Raw genomic sequence first — 6,472 nt, 5'->3', positions numbered from 1 at the left:
TTAATAATAGTATAATGAATTTGCTTCTAAATTGTTGGTAAAATAGACTGTTGCAAAACGATGCATTAGCACTGACTGGAAAATATTAAATAAAATAATAAATCAGAATGATAACCGTGTCGTGGTAATCTACTGACTTAGAAGCAAATTCTCCCGATGTGTGTAATCGCTACAATGGACGAACATCCCCCCTGAGGTTAACACGTCTCTCCAAGAATTCGTACACTCGAAAACTGGAGTGAACTTGGTGGTATTGCTCTTCTCTCAACTCAAACAACACTAAAAAGAGATGAGTGTTTCAAAGAAAATATTTGCTTTAGATATCTCCAAATAAATGAAATTACTCACTAATTATATGCTAAATAATGAGGGTAAAATCGTCATTTCCAATACTAGTGAGATAATCTAATTTGAGCATATTTCTAATACTAGTGGGATAACTTAATTTGAGCATTATCAACAGTGAGACCAACCAAAAAAGGTAAAACCTCTTAAGAAACAATGGATAACAACCATGAGGCCAACAATTTATCTTGTTGACGATGAAGCAGAAATGAAGGATTCTCCACCAACTGACCATCACCAGAGGAAATAAACTGATCAAGGACCCGAGAATCATCAGAAATGAATCGCAACATCCCATAACCATCAACAACAAGCAAAATCTGATGCTTCCATAAAAGAAAATTTCCCTGAGAAAACTTCAATGTATCAAGTTTGGGCAATGCTGAATCGACATATTCAAGGGACCTGAACTGCCGGAGGCATTCGAAAGTCGAAACATCACCACTGGGAGAAGAATCAACCGGAGGAACAATTGCCATGAGAAAAACAAGAAAGGAAATGAAGCAAGATCACAGAGCGGACACGGAAACAGAAAAGAAAGGTCCAACCAGAAAGCCAGCGAAATATACCATGTTACAATAGTGAAAGAGAGACGGCAATCTCAGTGTTTTATTAATGAAAGCCTGAAAAACCTCAACTGAGGTTCAGGGATTTATACAAGAGGAAGCGAGAGCCGAGGGCAAAGATGAGGGCTAACAAACTCCTATCCACCTCAGCTAAGCCATAACTAACTCTTTAACAAACACTAGTGCTGCACAATATACCTAGCTGCACTCAGTAGAGAGCTAACCTCTCACAAATAAAAAGTTAGTAACAATCCAAATAGTAATATAGATAAAAATAAAAGAATAATATAAATAAATAATTTAACTTGGAAAAATTCTAATAAACTTAAATAAGGAGAAGTTAGTGGTAAAGATTCCTTTTAGGTAGTGACGGATCTATTAAGGTACGAGGGCGGATAACTGTCCATCTTCAAATTTAATTTTTTGAGTAATTATATTTTATTGGTTGTATTCATCTTGAAATTTTATTTATGCTCAACTCATATAAAAATTTTATGTTATTAGTATATATATATAATTAGGGATTGGCATGGGTCGGGTTTCGGTCGACCCGATCCGAAAATTTTACATCTTTCACCCGATCCGATCCGACCCGACCCGATATATATATATATATATATATATATATATATATATATATATATATATATATATATATCATCCACCCGACCCGAATTCGACCCGACTTTTTGAGATAAAATCCAAATCCGATCCGGCCCGACCTGAAATAATAAAAAATTATTTTTATTCAATAAAAACAGTGATTTAATTGAAAAAAATAATATATAGATGAGTATTATTATAATTATTCCTAAATATATAAGGTAAAATTATTTTTTTTTGTTCAGGTCGGGTCTAATATTTTTCACCCTAAACCCGAATTCAATCCGACCCGAACATCACCTTTAAAAATCCGATCGGACCTGACCCGAGCCCGATTTTTTTTAATAAAACCCGACCAAGTCAGATCAGATCGGGTCGAAAACTGTCGGGTTCGAGACTCATGCCCATCCATATATATAATATGTATGTCTACCTTCAAAAATATTTCAATATCTGACATTACTATGAAGACTACGATGCGAAGAAAGACTACAACACACATGTAAGATCAACTAATTACTCCATATTTTAGACTTAATTGGGTTGGAAATATCTAACAAACTACACAGATTAATGAGCTTAATGCAAATCACCAATGTCTGCAAAAATCATTATATTTTAATTTTCCAAATGCAGTAGATCACAGTGGACTAATTTGGAAATTATTGAAACATGTTTTAGTTGTTAAGTTAAGGTTGTTCATAGACGGTTAACTGTAACGTTTAGTTTAAAAGGTTGGTTAACTGTTATAACAGTTACGAGATTTTTCTAATTGTAATCTAATCACTAAGAAACGATTAACCGTTAACAATTAATTGTTATTAACGGTTCGGTTACAGATTAACTTCCGGTCAACTTATTATAATTATTTTTCAAAAATAATACACCATGAACGTTTTAAAGCTTCATAATTCATACTACAAAAAAGTGTAGCACTTAATACATACTTAATTGGTGTAAGTACGTACATCTCCTAAAAAGTGTAACACTTAACACATACTTATACTGGTGGAATTTTATACATCTCCCAATATAATTATAATTTAATTTATTAACGGTTAATTATTGGTTAACCTTTTATCAAAATTCATAATCGTAACTTTAACTGTTAACCATCGATTTTAGTTGTTTGGTTAACCAAAATAATTTAGCATTAACGGTTCCATTAATAAACATGTTAAATATAACAATTATTCCAGCTAACGGTTACGATAAACAATTGTCGTTTTTTTAAACACCCCTAACATAAATACATACATGACGAGTCCTTCGCATGAATGAAATTACAAATTTATAGTTCGTATCACTTGTAATTAGCAATTCAATCGCTTTTGCAATTATTGTTTTTAATAATTTAAAGTAATTATAAAATAGTATATGTTCTTAAAATTATTAACCATTTGACAATAAATGCTCAAACATTTTTATAATCTATGTTCAAACCTGAAACATCTAGAGATAACATCTATGTTCAAACTGAGATAGCTTGCAAATTTGTTTTTGAACGGTCTTAACTTATGAGTGTGCATTTCAACGACAACAACCCACACCTAATAACCACTACAACAAAATTGTTCTACAGTGACATTTTCAGCGTTGTTTTGAGAGTAAACACCACTAACTTTAAATATATAGTGGTGTTTTCATTCAACGCCACAAAATGGTAAATTTAGCGATGTTTATATACAAATGTCGCAATAGGGTTCATCTATAGTGATATTTTTTAACAAACGCCACAATAGGTTTAATATATAATGGCGTTTTTCAACAAATGCCGCAATAGAGTAGTACTTTAGCGGCGTTTTTATACAAAATTCCGTAATAGGGTTCATCTATAGTAGCATTTTCTCAACAAATGCCATAATAGAGTAGTATTTTAGCGGCGTTTTTATATAAACGCCACAATAGGGTTTATATATATAGTGGCATTTTTTTAAAAAACGTCGCAATAGAGTTGTACTTTAGCAGCATTTTTATACAAATGTCGCGATGATTAAAATGAATTTTTTCAAAATGGATGACCAAAATATGATATACTTAAAATAAAAGTGGCATTTGGTGTTTAGCAGTATTGTTAGCGGCGCTTTTATACAAACGCCGCTATAGACTTGTACTTTAGTGGCATTTTTTACAAACGCTATAAAAGAAAAGATATATAGCGGCGTTTGTAGACGACAAAAGCCGTTACCTTTTGAGGCGTTGGTTTTAGTGGTGCTTTTTGGTGGCATTTTTTTGGCCACAAGGGTTTTTAGCAGCACTTAAAAATGCCGCTAAAAACATGTTTTGTTGCAGTAAAAATAAAAACTTAACAATTCCGACCGTATCTGTGTCTTCAAAGCTGGCATGCGCAGTTTGCTAACTGCAAAATTCTAGCACAAATCTTGTTTGTCTGGTCGTTTAAGCCGACGGCTGCGCGTGAAAATCTTCAGAACAACTTGTTCATGTTTACTCCAAGGGGAAATTTGAGCAGTTACTGCTTGAGAAATGAGATATTTTGAAGGAACAACATATTGAAATCAAAGATATTCTTGAGCTGTTGTTTTCAGGTCAGACCATTTGTGTTTCCTTGACATAATTATTTGAAATTGACCCATTCACTCTTAAACTTACCTCAGGCTGTTCAATTAGTAAACAAATTAAGGTAATGTTACAAATTCTTGTTGCTAAGCCCCCTTTTCCTGTTCTAATATGAAAACCGTTCTAATATGTCTGACGTTTTAGTTTTTATAGCTCAATTTCCCTTTATAAATACCCATTCTTTATCGCCGTTGCAGAATCTCACACTTCCCCAACCACCATTTCCGAAGAAGAAGAAAAGTGCTGGATTTTGGCCATCCCCCAAGCTTCCTCTTCTTCTTTCGCATTATAGAAAGAGCTCTTCTTGCAAACTTCATGGCCCGGCTTACATCTTTTGTTTCCATTTGTGTTCTTATTCTATCACCTTCGTTCATATCAGGTACTGATTGAGAAACACTGAAGCATATTTAATTAATACTAGAGCTAGTTTTCGGGATTTGGATTCAAGTTCGGGTTGTTTTGAACTGATTTTCATTGCATTGTAAACAGGATTGCAAGCAACAACTTTTATCATAGTAAACAAATGCGAGTATGTTGTATGGCCTGGAATTCTCACAAACGCAGGTGTTCCACCACTTCCAACGACAGGTTTCATTCTCCAAAGAGGTGAAACCAAAACCATTACCACACCGATATCATGGGGTGGTCGTTTCTGGGGCAGAACCCATTGCTCCCAAGATTCCACAGGTAAATTTTCATGTTTGACCGGGGATATTGGCTCCGGCGAGCTAGAATGTTGTGGAAATGGCGCTGCCCCACCTGCCACTTTGGCTGAATTTACTTTAGATGGTGCTGGTGGTCTCGATTTTTTTTTATGTGAGTTTGGTGGATGGTTACAACATCCCTATGTTGGTAGTTCCTCAGGGTGGCACAGGGCCGAATTGTACCTACACAGGCTGTGCGGTGGATCTTAATGACTCGTGTCCTTCAGATCTCAAGGTGATGAGCACAGACGGCGGAGGTGGCGTCGCTTGCAAGAGCGCTTGCGAGGCCTTCGGCCAGCCTCAATACTGTTGCAGCGGCGCGTATGCAACACCTGATACCTGCAAGCCTACTTCGTACTCGAAGGTCTTTAAGACGGCTTGCCCACTCGCCTACAGCTACGCCTACGATGATAAAACCAATACCTTCACATGTGCTAATGCTGATTACACGATTACCTTTTGCCCTTCGCCCAACACCAGGTAAATGTTACTTTACCAACCTTTTTCAACTTTTGGTATTGCACTTGTAACGTCAAATGGTAATAGTGGGTTTGAGCTTTAAATTCACATGTGCTCGCTGTGTCGCTGCCTCCTTGACATGCTAGGTAGAGTGGGCGGGCATTGGTCATTTAGGCGTTGTAGCCGAAATATAAAATGTCGGTTGTCTCAACGGGAAATTAATTTTAATGCATTAATGCATCTGCATCTGCATCTCCCGACTGGCAGGCATTGGCATTATATTACCGAGGCATTTTATTATAGCCTGTAGGCATCGCTTTTTGATACCGAACCCGCAAATTGAGACCAATTATGCTTTGCCAGACTGAACAGTGCAAGCCCATCAAAATTATATTTATTGTTGTTGACGTAATAACTCATAAAATAAATGTTTCCACTCCCAAGGGAACACGTTTACTGTGAGCTGGAGTTTATTTTTATGTTGGTTTTCTAATGTTCAGGATTTCTAACAATTTGTTTTGGTACATGAAATTTGCAGCCAGAAATCATCAACAGGGCAGAACGCGGAAACAACAACGCTAACGTCACCTCTTGAAAACAGCACAATGGTATACGAAGGTGCCTTGGACGGAAGTGTGGCATCGCCGTCCTCGCGCACCGACGTTTTTGTCGGCATCACAATGGTTATGGCGTTTTGGTGGTCATGGCAACTCTTCTAACTTGTTCACTAACTCCATCTGTAGGATAGGATATATACCATATATGACCGTAAACTTACGAAACAGAGTTGAGCAAAGAAAACCGCATCAAAATTTGATTATACACCGGCTTTCTGACCCCCCGATCGGTCCCATGTGCTTGGTCAACCGTTACGTGGAATAGAGTCAAGACTTCAAAGCTCGCCCGTCAATTGAATTGAAGTTGTTTCCCTAGCAATTTGCCTTTTCAACTTGCAACGGAGCACGTGTGAAGATCAGAGGTGGGGATGAAGGGCCTAATGCACGAAAGGCGGCTTTTAGGTTTATTTTAAAGGGTTTTTTAGGTTGAATTTAGCGTGCCCTGAGGGCGTCAGCTATTGTTGGATTTCCTTGTCAATTTCATCATATATTCCCCCATAATCTCATTCAATTCCTATTATTACTAAACCGTTTTATGGACAACTAGCATGAAGAAAATGCAACATTTATCTTTTCTGATCAAAGCGAAATATGTTGGCTT

At 36.5% G+C, this 6,472-nt stretch overlaps 1 pseudogene; it reads left to right on the top strand.

The window, feature by feature from the left end:
* The first annotated feature begins 4,264 nt into the window (after positions 1 to 4,264).
* LOC120205137 lies at positions 4,265 to 6,043 on the top strand (annotated as a pseudogene).
* The last annotated feature ends 429 nt before the right edge of the window (positions 6,044 to 6,472 follow it).

This window comes from Hibiscus syriacus, unplaced genomic scaffold (assembly GCF_006381635.1).
Source record: "Hibiscus syriacus cultivar Baekdansim isolate YM2019G1 unplaced genomic scaffold, ASM638163v2 tig00012275_pilon, whole genome shotgun sequence".
Classification (NCBI taxonomy): Eukaryota; Viridiplantae; Streptophyta; class Magnoliopsida; order Malvales; family Malvaceae; genus Hibiscus; species Hibiscus syriacus.
Note: the sequence above shows the minus strand (reverse complement) of the source record. Positions and strands in the feature narration are given on the sequence as shown.